The sequence below is a fragment of the Dermacentor variabilis genome, chromosome 8, assembly GCF_050947875.1.
Source record: "Dermacentor variabilis isolate Ectoservices chromosome 8, ASM5094787v1, whole genome shotgun sequence".
In the NCBI taxonomy this organism is placed as follows: Eukaryota; Metazoa; Arthropoda; class Arachnida; order Ixodida; family Ixodidae; genus Dermacentor; species Dermacentor variabilis.
In genome coordinates, this window is record NC_134575.1 from 78323297 (window position 1) to 78340655 (window position 17359).

Sequence of the window (17359 nt, forward strand, 5' to 3'; positions counted from 1 at the left end):
GGCAGGGCAATATTGCGCGACAAAACCACGTCAATAAGCGGCGACACGACGTACTCGCCATCAGGTACGGGAGGACAGGACGTCAGGAGGACATTTGTAGCCGCTTGTGGAGACAGCCTTGCAAACTCAGCAGAACATAAGCGGTGTGAAGCACAAGTTGTTGCGTCGGCAGGAAGCGGCAGGTCCAACTGTACAACACCTGCGGAGCAGTCAATTTGGGCAGAGTGTTTCGAAAGGAAGTCGAGGCCGAGAATTAGGTCGTGCGGACAGTGTTCAAGGACGATAAATAGAACAACGGTATAATGGCCCCCAATGGTCACACGTGCTGTGCACATTCCAAGGACAGGTGAAGTACTCCTATCGGCGACTCGCACAGTTCACGGTACGGCGGGTGTCAGAACCTTTTTGTGCCTTCGGCGGAGAGCAGCGCTCATAACTGAAAGCTGCGCCCCTGTGTCAACGAGAGACCTAACAGGAACGCCATCAACTTCAATGTCCAGTAGGTTTCCACATGTAGGCAGGGTCAACAGAGGATTTGTGGGCCGGGTCGAAGTTGCAGCTTCACCTCCGGGAGCTGCACCGCCTAGTTTCCCGAAGCGAAGCGACCGGTTGCACAAGGGGACGAAGAGCGGTGAACGAGAGGCGAACGGGACCTACGACCTTGCGGAGACGGGGAGCGGCTGGATCTTGGTGGAGCACTGTCGGCGTTGATGTTCCTAGTCGGCGTATAGGGCGAGAAAGTACGATTGTCTGGTACTTGGCGGTAGTGACTCGGAGACGACCATCGAGGAGGCGGCGACCAATGTTTGCGGCAATGACAGGCGATGTGTCCAATACCGGAAGAATTAAAACAGATAGGTTTATCATCCGCTCTGCGCCAGTCAGCTGGGTTGCGACGAGGGGGCGGAAAGCTTTGGGTGTGGGAGCGAGCAGCCAGAGAAATCTGGTAGGTGCTTGTATGGCGGACAGAGCAGAGAGTTGGAATGCCCAAATTTGCTATTTCATCCCGAACGACCGCTTGTATAAGGGAGATAGCGGGCACGCTTTCCCGACAGTCAGTACGGACCGGAGCCGGAGCCATGGCCTCAAGCTCACGGTGAACGATGCGCGTGATTTCTTCCGGTCCTGTGGGCTGAACGAAGCGCGGCGGGTCTTCGCAAGAAGATGTCGCGGCGGTATTGGGCAATCGGTCGAAAGTCTGAGTGACGCGGCGGCCCTTCGCTTGTTCGAAGCGCCGGCACTCCTTTATAATTGCATCCACAGTGGCAGAATCCTTGCACCTCAGGAGATTGAAGACATCGTCTGCAATACCTTTCAATATGCGACCAATCTTGTCTGCCTCGGTCATGTTGTTATCAGCCTTGCGACAGAGGGCCAGCACATCCTGTATGTAGACGACATAGGATTCTGTGGACGTTTGAGCGCGACAAGCAAGTTCTTTTTTGCCGCCAGCTGATGACCGACAGGTCTGCCAAACAGGTCTCGCATTTTTTCTTTGCAGACATCCCAGCTCGTTAGGTCAACTTCGTGTGTGTCGTACCATTGCCTCGCAGTTCCTCTTAGTTAAAATATCACGTTTGCTAGCATCATTGTTGGATCCCACCGGTTGTTGTCGCACACTCGTTCGTACACCGTAAGCCAGTCCTCGACGTCGGCGTTGTCCGTGCCACAAAATGTCCCTGGGTCCCGCGGATGAGTGAGGATGACCGTTGGCACGGGCTGCTGAGGCGTTGTCGCTTGTGTCGGTTGACTTGCCATTGTGGCGGCAGGTAGATGACGTCCACTGCGAAGTTCCGTGATTGTACCCCGCACCTCCACCAAAATGTTGCAGGAAGAAAGCAGGCCCACGAGTGTAAAATAACGTATATTTACAAATGGCGTATATAGCGTTCAGGCAACTGCCAGACTTCGCCTTCGTCTAGTACAATCCAACTTCTTCGTTCCCTTCACCGTAACAATATATACGCTTTACACAGGACAAAATAGAGTTAATTATTTACTGGGTTTTTTGGGCTTACAGAATGACATCAAGGCCTTCAGGACACTTAGGGAGTCTGTATAGATAACTGCTTTTTGGAGTCTTGATTTCCTGATATGCTTCACAGCCGACAATAGTGCGTAGGCCTCGGCCGCAAGGATACTTGTCTCCGGATGCAGTACATCGGATTCCGGGAAGGGTGGCCCGATGGCTGCATAGGACACCCCGGCATGTGACTTCGATGCGTCTGTGTAGGAGTGCTGGTATTGGAGTCCTAGGAAATGCATTCGGATTTCGATATCTTGCAGCGTGCTTTGTAACTTCTAGAAAAGATATATCGCATTCTATCAGCTGCCACTCCCAAGGTAGTAGCAGCTTAGCTGGAGGCATTAAGCGATGTTCGAGGAGGGGGACATCTATTTGAATGCTAAGCTCCCTCACACGCAGTGATAAAGGCTGTCTTACAGAGGGACGACTACGAAAGAGTAGCACTTGTCATCTCGTTAAGGGCATTAGAACACGGATGTTGATGATAAGAGCGAACTTTCAGAAAATACGTTAGGCTGACCTACGTTATCTGCAGATGGAGTGACCACTCATTTGATTCTACATATAAACCTTCAATAGGACTTGTTCTGAAAGCGCCAGTGGCCAGCCGGATAACTAGATGGGGGACGAGATGTAGCACCTTCAGCGCGCTCGGGGCGGCAGAATAATAGATCATGGTACCATAGTCCAATCGTGATCGAATGAGGCTCTTGTAAAGATTTATTAAACACTTTCTCTCACTGCCCCATGTTGTGTGGGATGAAATTTTCAGTAAGTTCGCTTCAGTAAGCGTTTCACCTTGAGATATCTTATGTGCGGAATAACAGTTAGTTTAGAGTCGAGTATAATGCTTAAAATCTTGTGCTCTATATTCACAGGTATTTGTTGCCCATACATTTCGATATTGGGATTTGCAATGAGCCCTTGTTTCCTTGGGAAAAGTACGCAAGAACTTTTGTTGGGGTTCACTTAAAATCTGCTTTCGTCTGCCCATTATTACACTTTGTTCAAACCTTGTTGTACCTGTCGCTCACACACTGCAAGGTTGTATGATTGGAAGCCTATTTGAATGTCGTCCACGTAGACGGAATAAGATATGGCTGGTTGTAATGAAGCCTGAAGCGTGTTCATCTTCATGATAGAGAGCGGGCAGGTAGGCACGCTTCCCTGCAGCACACCAGTTTCTTGTATAAAAGACCGCGACAATACGTTGCCAATTTTCACGCGGAAGGTACGATTTGACAAATAGCTTTCTGTTATGTTTCGCCTATTTCCGCGGATGTCCATTCACGATAAATCTCGCAAGATCCAGTAACGCCACGTTGTGTCCTACGCCTTCTCCATATCGAGGTACATCGATAAGAAAAACTGTCCATGTACAAATGCATCCCGGATATTTCCTTCAATGCACATAAGATTGTCAGATGTGGGCTGCCCTTCTCTGAAGCCACACTGATGAGGATCAAGCACATTGTTGAGTTCATGGAAATGTATGTGTCTACGATTAATATTTCTTTTTCAAAAAGCTTACAAAGACAATTTGTAAGAGCTATCGGGCGATAACTTGCCGCCAAGGAAGCTTCCTTACCCTGCTTCAAAAGATGGACCGCAATCGCTTCTTTCCATGGGGATGGAAAGTATCCGGCAGCCCAAATATTGCTCAAAAGTGCAAGTTGTGTAGCTTGTGTGTCAGTGTGCAAGTTTTTGATCATGTCATACATGACTGTCAGGTCTCGGCACAGAGCTCTTGCATGCAATCAAGGCAGTTCTCGGCTCGGCAATACTGAAAGCCCGCTTATGCGGTTCGTTCTGTTTGGATTTACGTAGGATTGGCTTACGTTCTTCTATTTGTCTATATTTAAGGAAGGATTGATAATAATGTATAGAGCTTCGCACACGCTCAAAGTGCTCCCGAAGAGAGTGTCTGCTTTTGCAAGGTATTCCCTTGCTCATTCACCAAAGGTAACGGATGGATATGTTACCCATTTAGCTTTCTAAAGCCATTGCACACTTTCGCCTCCTGCGTGTATGAATTAATATACAAGAGAAAGCTCACCCAGCCTTCGCTCTTTGCCTAACGCCGTGTCCACCTTCCTTGTGACATATTTTTTTTTCATTTCATTAAATTTTCTGCATTCCGCGATCTGTGTAATACGTCCCATGTCTTATTCTGCCTCTTTCGCGCCTCTCTACAGTCTTCGTCCACCAGGGAACACGTCTTGTAAGTGAACCACCATTCGTTTGCGGGGTAGACTTTTCGGCTGCATCAATAATAAAAGCGACGAAATGCTCAACAGCATCATCTATATTAAAATCGTTTATAAGATCTGGTGGCAGATAAGTTGATTCTTTAAAATGCGCCCAGTCCGCCGATTCTAATTTTCATGGAGGAACACGGGGAAGGTTTTCACGAAGAGTTATCAGATTTAAAGTTACAGCAAAGTGGTCACTTCTATAAATTTTAATGACGACGTTCCATTCCGGCTGAGGCAGAAGAGAACAAGAGCCAATTGCTAGATCTATCGATGAATGACTGTTGTGTTGGACGCTATGATAGATCGTCTCCATCTTATTAAACAGGCAGGCACTAGAGATCAGAAGAAAATTTTCAATGAATCGACCTCACGCGTCGCATCGCGAGTCTCCCCACATCGTGTTGTAGGCATTCAAATCACGACTATGTAGCGGTCGGGAAGCTGATCAATGAGGCTATAGAAATTGCTTTTTTTCTGAGTAGAAAGTTAGGGGGTATGTATACAGACCACACAATGACCAGTTTATTAAAAACGATCGCCCGAACTGGCACCGCCTTAAGGGGCGTCTGATGGGCGACAAGCTGACAAGCTAAAAACTTGTCGGCAAGTACTGCTACACTGCCGGAGGCGTTAGCCCCGTCGCGGTTTTTTCCGGAAGTGGGTGTACTTACGGAGAAAGATAGTGTTTGTAGGTTTCAGATGTGTCTCTTGAACACACAGCAACTTTGGATTATGTCTGTGTAGGAGTTCTCTATATCGTCAAGGTTATGATGAAGCCCTCTAAAATTCCATTGTAGTATCAGGGTCTCCATTATGATAAATGTGTTTTGTACTGTGTGTTCACGAGACGAGCATTAGCTCACGGGCCCTTTCCAGGCGCCTCGGCGCGAGTTATGTCTTTTTCTGGAGCGATCGCGAGGGTCTCGCCGCTCCTTAGTAGTGTTCCCGTATATGCTCCCGCAGGGAGCAGAGTTGCGCATAACTTTTCCGGCGCCGCTCGCACCGCTATTCGCCGAGCGATATCACGTGGTGGAAAATGACGTCAAATGTTCAACTTCGCCGCTGCGCAGCCAACTTTAAGGGCGCGAGGTCGACTCGTTTCTGTCAGTGCCATCGAAATTGCAATCAGCGGAGAGTCGAGCGTGTGTGTTGCACCGATCGGCAGGGTGCAGTGCACCAAACTGCGCAAATCGCACGGAAGATGGCAAAGCCGTTTACGCTGTGCCATGCACACGGACAAGACCGGCTGGCTCCGAAAGGGAGACAGGATATTCGACGTGCGTTCGCCTTGTTTGCAGAGGTGAGTTCGGCTTGTCTACACTAAAGCAGCATTTAGCTCGCGTAACAGTCCTGTACACGCTGAAATGCGTACGCTTGGCATGAGAGGTTGTTCACGTGTACAATTTTTGATGTATATGAGCAGCGCAACACAGACGCGACGCAAAGAATGGACGACACGGCTGTGTAGCGCTGCACATATGTGCCAAGAATGTTAACTTAACAACTCGCCCAATTCGCTGTGTTGCTTTTACGATTGTTCTGACAAAGCGGCTCTGGAACAGCGTGTTCAAAACAAAGTAAATACTAGCAGGTACAGTTTGCCCGCTGCACCCTGGCTTTTCTCTACTCTGTTTCTTTTTTAATTTTTCGTTGGCGTTCTCATTTTTCCTGAGGTCGATTGATGTACTGGTGTTCATTGTTTTGTAGTAAGCGGAAACATCGTGCGCTCCCGCTGATGAGACAGCTGTGACAGCTTCAGCATTTACCGCCCGCAATATGTTGCTTGTTCGATCAGCCTTAGTCGACGTGAGGAATGTGAAATTATTTTTGAACGTCTAATAATCGTTGTGTTATAGCATATTGACTAGAGTAGTATGAAAAGATAAAGAAAATTTTTTGTTATATTAGTCTGCAATGTATGAATAATTACTTTGCAAGTTTGCTATCTTATGTGCTTAGTGAAATAAAAATAACCTGTTGTTACTCCTAATAACTTGTTGCCTTTCCAGTGGCTTTGAATTCTGCCTCCCAAGGCTCCAAGAACCAGCACTCAGCCGCTGCTGCCACCAGCCATTACTTATCCATTCCCTTGTACGAAATAAATGTAATCTAGAAGCTCGTGCATATTTATTCTTTTTCGATTTGCAGATTTGTAGCTAAGAAGCAGTTGTTAGGTTTGTGGCACGAATCGTAAAAATAATATTTGCATAAAATGTGCGCATGTGAACATTTGAAATCCGTTTAAATCTACGTGTCTGTACGGCATATATCGAAAATGTGCAGCAGCTGTGAAGGACGGTTAGTGATGAATGACGGTCATGGTTAACGGTCACTGGCATTACTGCGGGCACGATTGTTCTCTTAGTGACGATCATTATTGGTCTGGTTTCGGTAGCCAAAATGCGCTCACATAATTGTCCACCCCACGTGTGTGAAGTTTCCTTTAAACACTCTTTCAAACATTTCTTGCCTTCCGGCCTCCGCGAGAAAACTTCATATGCATGCTGAAAAACATTGCACCGTTTTTGTTGTAAGGCAATGCGCGTTTGCACGCAAACTTTTGAGCTGTTCGAGGCACGGGCGTAGTCGGGATTGTATTTCCAGGGTGGTCCTAGTCCTTATATGTACGTTCATGCATGTGTTTGTATATGTGCGTGTATATATATATGTATATACAAACTAAAAATTTCGGGGAGTTGGCACCCCTCCGGCTACGCCAATCGTTCTAGCCTAGCCTGCATTAAAAGGTGTCATCTTGCTCAGCGCTTGCGAACAATTACCGCATGCAGCTCGCACCAGCAACGAAAAAGCAAATGGAACACCGCGCGGCATGTGCCCCCTGCGCGCGCGAGAAGTTGCTTCACTGCAGAGCTGGAACACAGCGGCCGACCTATGCGCAACTCTGCTCCCTGCGGAAGCATATACAGGGACACTACTCCTTAGTAAAGTCCCTCAATAATTTTAAAGTACAGAAAGGCTTTGATCCAGCCGACGACGCCAGCGATAGGCTGATCGGCGACATGTGACCTTGCTCCGCCCCTTTGCCGCCATGTAAGTTGAATGTGATGTTTGAGGATGCGAGGAGAACATTGAACACTTATTGTGCCACTGTCCTCAATTTGAAGCGCAAAGACAATCTTTGTCCAACACATTGAGGAAATTAGATGATCGTCCTCTGAGTGAACAGACAGTACTAGAGCACCGTCCCGACCGATCATCGGCTCAGAAGGCAGTGAAGGCACTTTTGTGTTTTCTCAGAACTTCTGGTTTTCGCGAGCGACTTTAACTCAAGTGCTGTCCGCACACGTATCTGCACTTTCTCTCTCCCTTCTCTCGCTTCCCCTTCTCCCTTCCCCCAGCGTAGGGTAGCCAACCAGACTATTGACTGGTTAACATCCCTGCCTTCTTATATTACTTATATTACACAAAACACAACAGTCATAGTGTAATGGCTACACGACAGACACACTCAGCGGCGGCAAGAAGACTGTTGGCGCACTCGTTTCTACACACACGCATGATGTTTGGTTGCCGTGAGGGTGTCACGTGTCAGCGACGTTATGTCGAAAGTTTTCGGTTCAAGCGACTGTCGGCCTTCTTTTTTACATGAATTCTTTCAATGTAACCGCTATGTGTACGCAGCGCACTTACAAGCTAAATAATTCACAGAGCAAACGGAATTAAGCGCAACCAATCACGAAGGCTCGCGCGGATAGACACGAAACACGTCTCGCGTTGTCTTCGGCTCCGACTCCGTGCTGTTCACCCGTCAAGTGCTTTGACTCCTTTATGAAATGCAAGTAAATTAGCACTTCACGCTCCGCTTAATTATCTGCAGATAATTTGTGCTGTGAACATGTAATGTAATTCAATAAGAGCGCGAACGACCGAAATCGAGGTGACCAAGCACTCATTCCGCTCTTTTGAGCGTTTTTCTTTCAGCGCTCATTTTAAATTAAAGGACTAGCTTTAGCAGTTCGGGCCCTTCTTTCGTTTTGCACCACAGTCAGGCACCAGTAGGTTTTATTTCCGCGCACGCGCAGACACCTTTTCATCTCATGGATGTCGCGGCACCGCGGTTTAGCGTGGGCGCCGTCTGATACAGGAACTCCCTAGGCGGCGCGCGTGGCAGATGCCGCTACCTTAAAAATTATAGAGGGACCTTACTCCTTAGGCGCTGGTGGCGCCGTCTGGCGGGTTGTGTCCATCGCCTCTTGTGAGGCGCTGGACACACGCTCTTACGAGCGCTGTGTTTGATGTGAAGGCCTCGGCATGTTGGACGAGACCTTTGAGGCCACCTGCCCGGAGATCGATGGCCCCTTCTGCTAGGGTGGCGGACCAGCGCTAGCTTCAACCGCCGGGAGGGGGGGGGGGGGGAGGGCAGGTGTCTTCACTGCCAGCCCACTGAGTGTGGGCCGGACAGTCACCGGAAGCCGTTGTTTCGTCGCCTCCTGACGCGTCAGATCGCCAAAGGTGTTCTTTGGCATGTAAGATACTCGCCTGCGTGCCTCCTTGAAACTTGTGTTTTCCTTTACTTTAATTGTTACTATTTCTTTTTCTTTTTTCCATGCTGGGCATGACCGGGAGTACGCGGCGTGCTCCCCATCACAGGTTACACAATGGATAGAGTTCTAGCAAGATTCAGAGGTATGTTAGTGGGCACTGCATTTCGCACAAATTTGGTGGCCTCGGCAGCTCCTTGAACTGGGGCCGAAACGCTGGCATTTGAAACATCTGAGGGGATTTGGCACGTATGGCCTAACATGGAGCTTGATGTACCTGGCCTCAATAGACTAGGGCAGACGATTTGAGCCGAATGCGAGTATCAGGTGCTAGGTCTGGATTTCTTTGCTGTTAAGCCTCGTCTTTATGCGTTCAACGATGATGACGTTCTGCGCAATGAAGCCCTCGAGGAGTTCAGCTTCAGTGAGCTCCAACAGATTATTATCTGAGGCAACGCCACGGGTGATACTCATTGTACAGTGTGGGGTTACTATTACTTGGGCATCCCCAAATGAGACTAGATTGGGCGGTTTTTCGTACTGTTTCTGGTCGCGAAGCTCCAAGAGACCTCCACTTGCCATCCTCGATGCTTTATAACCTGTACCAGAAACTTTGGTAAGAGACTTCGAAGTAAGGAATGGTGAAATTCTTCGCACTGGTTTTAGTTTTTGAGAATGAATGACATGGAAAGTGGGGCAAGATTCTTTTTGCCGACCAAAAAACTGGAAGACTTCATCGGTGCGCCCTCTTTTCTGAGGGTGATCAGGGAGTGGGGGGAACGAACTAGCCGTATAAGAATATTGGGTTTTCGGCAGTAACCGCAACCCCCCACCGTGGAGCGCTACAAGGGGACGCTTCAGGGCCTGTAAAACAGGCCCTGCAAACGCCAGCTGTACGTTACCACTATAACCAAATATGAAGTAATCTATGCTGGCTATTCACATAAAGTTAAGCTTTGCTGCCTGGAAAATTTTGAAGTAGGGGGAAGCCAGGAAAAGACAGGAAAGATGAAAAGTCAGAGAAAGACGAAAGTGTGAGGGAGAGAGAAACAGGAAAAGGCAACTACCGATTTTCCCTGGGTGAATCAGACCGGGGGTGCGGCCTACGTGAAGCAGAGGCCAAAGGGGTGTGGTGCCTCCACCGAGGGGCCTTAAAGGTCCTGACACTCAGCATCGGCTCAACCCGCAGGATCCCATTTTGCCTGGACACGGCTAAACCACGCACGATTAGATGCGGGAGGGTCCAACCCCCATCTGATCGGTTAGGATAATGCGAGATTAGCACAGACTTGGGTATTAGAAAAGCTTAGAGCGCTAGATACACACAGGACGTAGAAAAGGAAGACACGCGCTTACTCACACCTGATGTTTAATACACGTATCGAAAAAGCACACAGAGAAAGTGGATCCATCGCGCCCGCGAAGAGGAGGTACAAAACATGCATACACCTAAGGCACGTGTTAACATCGATTAACAAAATTTCTTACGAAACCTCCTTTGAAATTGTCTGCATCTTCCTGTCTTCTCAAGTTTCCTGCTTCCGAGGTGCTTCTTTCAAATACACTTAGGAAATGCGGATAGTCTACTCTTGTACATATCGACGCGTCTACACGCGCAATGTGCACCGCATGCGGCTTTGTATCCACTGTGCATACCCTGTGCACGCACGTGCGTACAGATAACGCTACATGTTCAAAGTTTGCGTGTCTGAGAAAAATCCGATGTGTCTCCTGCGAAAACAGCACGTCAGGAAGCAGGCATCCAGCTTCTGCTACTGTCCCTAAGCAGGACGGCCCCTTCGCGAGGCCAAAACATACTCAAAGACAGTTTTTTTAGTGTTGCCTAAAGCATTCTTCTCCTTGCGGGAGAAAAATTGCGCTAGAATATTTCTAGAACCCTTACTGCGTCTAGCTTTGGGCAGGCCTTCTGAAGCATATCTATCTCGGTTCCTGCCCTGGTGTAACCGATTATGCCGCGAGGCATAACACCCTGGACAATGAGCACTGGAAATCATGCCACATCTCCAGAATCTATGCAAAAAAAAAAGAATATGCTTCAAGCAGCCACCCACCAGACTGCTCTAGAATATATTCACAGAGAATATGCAGTCACAGCGCACATTTCTGCCGATGGCTCGACAACTAAACGTCGCTCATCGTGCTGACTTTCTGTGCCCTCTACAAGACAGTGATTCTTGCTTCGCCTTGAGCGAGCGACCACAACAGAGTCCGCTGAGCTGTATGGTATTAAGAAGGCCCTTATGCATGTTCTTCGACAGCATCCGCCAAGGATATGGGTGGTATTCGTGGATTCGAAAACAGCCCTACAAAGTACGCGCAACAGGCACAAGCGATGTAACAGCCAACCTGCAGCCTGGAATATTGCCTATATTCACCACAAGGCGAAAATTTATGTGCACCGCATCACCTTTCAATGAATACGCGACCATCCCGGTATTTCGGAAAACGAAAAAGCGGATGAAGCTCCGCGAATGTACTTGAATACATTCATTTTAAAAGTATATGTTTTATTTTTTTAGAAAGACCGGCGCCCTGAACATGGGCAAAAAATATGCCTATGAAGAAAAACATCGCCTCTCAAATCTGAGAGGAACGTTTTGCAAAACAGACGGCACTTATGAACGGAATGTTCAATGACGCGTTATCGAAGCTGTCCGAGCAAATGACACAAATGCTCGCCCGCACTTGGCGCGCATAGATGACATAGAAGCGAGGCTCCCGCCAGCTGCGTGCAGACCAATCAGAACGATGAGCAAGCAGTACGCTAGACACCAACAACAGAATCAGCAGCAGTAAAACACGCTCACAGACGTAGAGACGCAACCGCAGCAGCGACCAAGTCGCCTTGATGGCGACGGGTCAAATTAAGCGCAAGCATCACCATACTTACACACGCAAAGAGTCCCACTTACACTAGCAAACAACAGTACACAATGTGGCAGTGGAACTGCCGGGGCTAATGGATGAAGCGGGGTAATCTCCGGCAATTCATACGCAGTCGGGAGACGAAACCGGACACGATCCTTTCACAGCAGACAAACCATCCAGTCAAACTAGCTGGCTACAAAGCCATAGACGCGGCCGCGACGGACAACAGGCAAAGAAGTGAACGGATACGCCCCGCGTGGCGGCCGCGGGCGGCAGGCCTATCCGCTCCCGTCGTGGGCGCGCCGACCGTCGCGCCCGCCGCGCCGGTGGCCACTGTGCTCGTTCGACGTAACGTCAGCGGGGCGCAGCGCGAACTTGCCTGCGTAAAGATACCTCCCGTCTTCGTCGAATTAATTCCTAAGCGCGGCCGAGGACTGTTCGTCCTTAACGTACACAGTAAACCTACGCTGCAGCACCGACTCGGGGACATTCTGCAGAGGCCGCGCGCGGCTTCCGGCCGCGAGCCTCTACTTGTTGCGGGCGTCTTTAACACGCCCCACGGAGTCTGGCGCTACGCGCGAGAAACACCCAAGGGCAAACACCTTTGGGAAGACTCGCAAGACCAAAGCCTTGAACTCGTCGCGAACCCTGCCGATCCTACACGCAGGGGAACTGCATGAGTGTAGACGCGCTACCAGACCTCGCGTTCGTGTCGAACGTAACCACAGCGCACTGGCAAAATACGCAGTAAGATTTGTGGACTGACCACTTGCAGATCGAGATTACGATAGACATGGGCTAGAGTGGTCGCGGAACAAACCCTGAAGGCAAAGGTCAAGCTCGTGAGTAGAACACGCTCCGCAAGGAACGACGAGGAGAGAGGTGGGGGAACGAACCGATTACGGACATAGACGAATCGACCGAGACGCTCAGAAGGCGCGGCAACTTGCGACGTTCCGCCCCATGCAAGCCTCTAAATGATCCACAGCAGGATCCTACACGTCTGGGAAGCAAAGCGAGCGCTCCTAAAGAGTTGGAAATGCCAAAGGCATGACAGGGCGTTGGGCAAACGCATAGCACAATTAGACAGAGACATCGAAGAACACGCACTCAACGTGTGCAGGGCACAGTATAGAAGACACGAGCAATGGCCTCGAGAGGCAGATGACCGGGACAAGCGCTTGGCCCCCCTTTCGACACCTATTAGATCCGGAGGAGACTCGGGCCGCTCTAGGCCACAAGCTTCGTAGAAGGTATTATAAAGGCGATAACTTCCCCGATGCAATAGGTTACCGTTAAATTAAGACGGCCGAAAGCACACAGCACGCCGAATACGACGGCGTCGCAAACCACAAACTTGACGCGGAATTTAGCGAAACAGAAATTCAGATACTCCGGTTCGAACTAAATGCCCAATCGGCACCCAGCCAGGGCCGAATTACCAACAAGACTCTCCGTAACCTAGACGACGAGTCAAAGTCCCGACTCGCGACCTACGTCACCGAATGCTGGCGAGGGGGCTTCCTTACCCGAAGCGCGAGAACAGACCCGCGTTATCATGATTCCTAAGCCAGGCAAGCAAGTTACGCTCGATTATCTAAGACCGATTACGCTCACGTCTTGCGTCAGCAAAGTCATGGAACACGCAGTTATCCCCCGCGTGACCGACTTTCTCGAAGACTGCGACGTGTTCCCGCACACCATGCTAGGATTCCGGCGCAGTCTCTCTGCAAAGGACATATTGCTTCAGCTAAAACACCAAATCTCAGAGGACACTACCGGCTCCACTGAGGCAATTCACGGCCTAGACGTTGAAAAGGCCTTTGACAACGTTAAACGCGAAGAGATTTTAAAAACAATAAAGACACTAGGACTGGGCCAAAGAACGTACAATTACGTTAGAGATTTCCTTGCATGCAGACCCGCATGCGTCGTCTCCGCGACGAGGAATTGCCGGAATTTCAGGCGGGTCCGACGGGAACGCCGTAGGCTCCGTCATATCACCATTGCTATTTAACTGAGTGCTACTCGGTCTACCCGAGAAATTGCCAGAAGTAGAAGGATTGCTTCACAGACTCTACGCGGATGACATCACCCTTTGGGTTCCCGGGGGAGGATGTGACGGTCACGTCGAGCGAACGCTATAGGCGAGAGTAGATTCGGTCCAGGATTACTTCCGAGGAACGGGCCGGGAATGTACAGTGACCAAGTCGGAACTCTTAATCTACAAACCCATTAGCAGATGTCGTGAAACCCTGCGCGACGAGGAACGGGAATGCTCCAAAGTACGCGATATATCGGCAGACGGTGCTCCCATACCGCACTTAGGCAAAATCAAAATCCAGGGGTTACACCTGCAGGGAAATGGCCATAACGGAGAGATGGTGCGTAGGCTCTATCGTTCTGTATACGACGTGGTCCGACTGTTGCGTTGCATCAGGAATAGACGCAACGGTATGCGCGAACGCTGCGCGATCCGTCTCGTGTAGGCGTACGCGATAAGCCGCATAGCGTATGTTACCCCTTACCTGGAGTCGGGAACAAATACGGTGGAGTGCACATTACGAAAGGCTTTCAAGAGTGCAGTCGGCGTTCCCCTCAACGCGAGCACCGACAAGTTTCTAGAGCTTGGACTTTACAACTCACTTGGTGAGTTAATCGAGGAGCACGATGTTGCGCCATACGAGCGATTATCCAAGTCAAAAGCAAGTCAACGCATCCGCGAGTCGCTCAGAATCATGTACCACAGTCAGCGTGGAGAAAAGACGGTGGATCTGGCCTCGGTCCGCGACCGCCTGATTATCCCGCCACTTCCCAAGAACATGCACCTGATCCACCACGTCGGGAGGCGCAAGAAACGAGCAAGCGACCTACACAAGCAGTTTGGTAACAGCAACTAGGCGGTGTACGTAGACGACACGGTATGGAGAAGAGACAAGCGCTCACGCGCTCGCGGTTTTAGACCGCATGCCAATTCACCGATTCTTCAACATTCAAATATGCTTTAATTGATCATGCTGTTTAACGTCCAGGAAACGTGGAAGTGCGTCCAGTGGTACAGACAGCAAAGCGACTCAGTTATGCTGGGATAGCTACTACTTCACGGACGATGACTTCAAAGTCGTGATGAGTAGAACCGCAAAAAGAACGCTACTGTAGGCACATTCTAAGAGCTTCTACCATGAAGAGTGTGCCGCAGCGCTGTACGCACACTGTGCTCTTCATGCCCCTGCACCCGAAGACCAATTTGCGGGCCTTAAACAGGCAGGCCCTCTCTTCGTAGCTCAAAAAATGGCACCAAATGAGAACTGACACGTGAGAATAAGCACGTGAAATGCCCTAGCAGTTGACGTGTTACACTGTAGCACCATAAAAGGCCTACTTAATATAACAGATCGGCGGTGTAAAGGTGCAATCAATGACCCCTACAGGCTTTTTTGGTACTGCTGGCGTCATTTGGGTGTCGGCGTTGCCATCCCGAATGACGACTTACCAATACTGATCAAACCAACGATAGAAGGCACTTTCGTTACGAAGATTTCCACATTGAGAAACACACGTTGTGTGAAGGTTTTGTTGCAAGAAGACAGCCTTCCTTCCCATGTCAGAGTAGGACATGTCCGCCATCCAATACGACCATACGTGCCAAAACCCCTCCAGTGCATCAAGTGTTGAAAGATTGGCCCCGTAAAGGACGTGTGTGAACAATGTCGCGTGTCTGCGATGCTCCTAGTCCTATTCAGAAGACACCTGCAGCACAGACGTTCTAAACTTCCGTAACTGCAGGGGTGCTCACCAGGCCTCATCAAAAGATTGCCCGCCGATGCGGAAAAAATTCGCCATCCTCAAAGGAATGCTGCGGGACAATTCAACGAATTGAGAGGCTGCTGCCTCTCTTCAGCGACGTCGGCGCCGACACCGAAGACCTTAACGAAAAACAGCAGCTGCACATAGTGACATGCCATCCTTCGTCAGAAGGGGCTGCCGCATCAACGCATAGAACGACCAAGGCGGATACAAGGAAAACAAACAAAGCGGAAAGACTCACCCGTCCAGAAGAAGGGCCTGAGCTACCTAGCACACAACATCCTTCTAAGTTACCTCAAAACGCACCAAGCCCGATGGCTTCGGCAACAGTTGAAGTGACGTTGGCTGATGATCTCCAGGTCAAACATTTTGCGGTCTCTCATGAGTGACATTCGCGCTGTACTGAACAGCGTGAAATCTCCGGCTGCGCGAGGTGCGCTACAGGGGCTGGACAGCATCGCTTGGACACCACCGCACCAGTCGAGTGCTTGCAGTCCTTGGTTAAAATCATGCTAATAGAATGAAGTAGAATAAAATATGCGGCTCTTACTTTGTGGCCGATCCATTTGCAAGTTCTCGCTAAAACTACGTCGATGCACAGCGCAGCTGTGCAGAAAGGTGCCAGTGCCACCAGCTGCAAATGTGGGTGATTGTGAATTTGCCGGATGATATCTCGCACGTGTTTCACACTCGTTTACTTCCTCTAAACAGAGAACTTGGCTGTAAACAAGTCTTCCGCGTCAGGCTCGTTTCCAGGTGTCAAGCTAAGAGGCGGCTCTAAGCGCTACCTGAATTCTCCGCGGTAATGCACTTCAGACGCATTTCGTCCGTCCTTTAAGATTCTAAGGCAAATATAGCGCACTCGTACAAGGTAAATTACTCTCTATACCGAACACGCGACTCTTACCGACTGATACTAGGTCAAAATAACTCAGTAGTATTTAGCTTGACATTGGTTACGTTTAACTCGAGGTGCCCGCTGACAGCGCAATGAAACCATAAAGAAGAATGTACTAAAGTAGTTCTGCATGACCTCGCGAATCTGGAACGCCATGCTTATTGACGCTAATAAACAGTTAAAAGTAACAAGCAAGATTCAGTGTCACCCACCGCGGCTGCTTAGTGGCTATGGTGTGGGGCTGCTAAGCACGAGGTCGCGGGATCGAATCCGGGCCACGGCGGGCGGGATTTCGATGGGGCGAAATGCGAAAACACCTGCATACTTAGATCTAGGTGCAGCTTAAAGAACACCAGTTGGTCCAAATTTCCGGAGTCCTCCCCACTATACGGTGTGCCTCATAATCAGATGGTAGCTTTGGTACGTAAAACCTCATAATTTTTTTTAAGATTCAGTGCCTACTACATGTAGTCGTTTCAAAAAGAAGTCATCTTTAGAGCTCGGCTCTTAGGCGCACGTTCCTGCGCGCGACGTGTTACCTGAGACGTTGCGAAGACCAAATGCGTTTGCCGGTCTCCACCAAGAGTCGGCCTGCGCAGACGAAACTTCCCCACTTGCAGCTGCAAAGTCCAGCGTCAGGGTCGCAAGCTACGGGTCGTTCTCTGAGGCTGTTTTACCCCTCTTGCCGGTGATCAGTTCTAATGCAGTTGACGTCCGTGCGGCGAGTATGCCCTCCACATTTTCCGATGAGCGATGACGTACCTTTTGCGACGCAGGTTGGGATATCCCGCCCACTATTCGCGATGTGGCGCCGTGAGACTGCACGTCAGCGCGTAACAGCTGCCTGTCGAATGCTGCAGAGGCAGCCGCCCGCTTCAAAACAAATACGGCGTTACTGCTCAGCGCGTGCACGTGTATTTATTAATTTATTTAAATTAGTTATTTATTTATGCACAAGGTAACCACGTAACTTGCGCAAAGT

General features: G+C 49.6%; 1 protein-coding gene across 1 annotated transcript in view; it reads right to left on the bottom strand.

Annotated features, from left to right (window-relative positions):
* Positions 1–17048, bottom strand: part of LOC142591124 (2-Hydroxyacid oxidase 1-like) — a 44924-nt gene extending 27876 nt beyond the window's left edge. The window contains exon 1 of the mRNA XM_075703505.1: positions 16917–17048. The gene's annotated coding sequence lies outside the window, so the exon portion shown is untranslated. The remainder of the gene's footprint in view (positions 1–16916) is intronic.
* Positions 17049–17359: the final 311 nt, after the last annotated feature.